The 650-nt window shown below is 47.7% G+C and overlaps 1 non-coding gene across 1 annotated transcript; it reads right to left on the bottom strand.

Annotated features, from left to right (window-relative positions):
• Positions 1-264: 264 nt before the first annotated feature.
• TRNAE-UUC (transfer RNA glutamic acid (anticodon UUC)) lies at positions 265-336 on the bottom strand. The gene has a single exon. It is a non-coding gene; the product is annotated as a tRNA-Glu (tRNA).
• Positions 337-650: the final 314 nt, after the last annotated feature.

Genomic DNA, 650 nt, shown 5'->3' with positions numbered 1-650 from the left:
CTAACAAAAACGGCCAAAAGCAAAATAAAGAGAGAAAAAGAGATGTATGGCTGAGGGGAGGAGAGAAAGAACGCATGCATGGAGATTCGAGATGAAAGGACATCTAAGGCTAAGGAAGAATGAAAGGAAGTCCATTACTGAGAGAAATGGTGATCTCGTCTTGCTTGCTGGGAGAGAGGAAGCTTCCGGACCACCTTTGGAAGCCAGATAGCGAGCGATCACTCAGCAATGAACACTAACTGAAAGCGGCCGGGAATGAGTACCTATCCCTTACGGGAATCGAACCCGTGTCTTCGACATGAAAAGACGATGTCCTAACCACTGGACGAAAGGGACCAAAAAGCCATTCTTCATATACCTCGGCTCCGAGAATAGAAGTGGTTCGTTTTGTTTCTATACGCAATTCAAGATTTCGTTTGTGTTCATGTTGGCGATTTCTGATGTGAATTCGGCGGGTCGTCCCCCCTTCCTACGGGTTCCCTCACCGACCCAGTGACACACCAACCATGCCCCTTCTCTTTCTCCGATCATAAAGCCCCCTGATCCCTTTATTTTTCTTTCATCCCCCCGTAAGACCCCGCTCTTTCGAATTCAAAAAAAAAGAAAAAAGAGGGGCGAAGCGCCCGTTTGAAGTGGCGAAGGCCTATGCT

Source organism: Sesamum indicum, unplaced genomic scaffold (genome assembly GCF_026168435.1).
Source record: "Sesamum indicum cultivar Baizhima isolate 11 unplaced genomic scaffold, ASM2616843v1 HiC_scaffold_108, whole genome shotgun sequence".
NCBI classification, from domain to species: Eukaryota; Viridiplantae; Streptophyta; class Magnoliopsida; order Lamiales; family Pedaliaceae; genus Sesamum; species Sesamum indicum.
The sequence above is the reverse complement of the archived record's forward strand: the minus strand, read 5'-3'. Positions and strand labels throughout refer to the sequence as shown.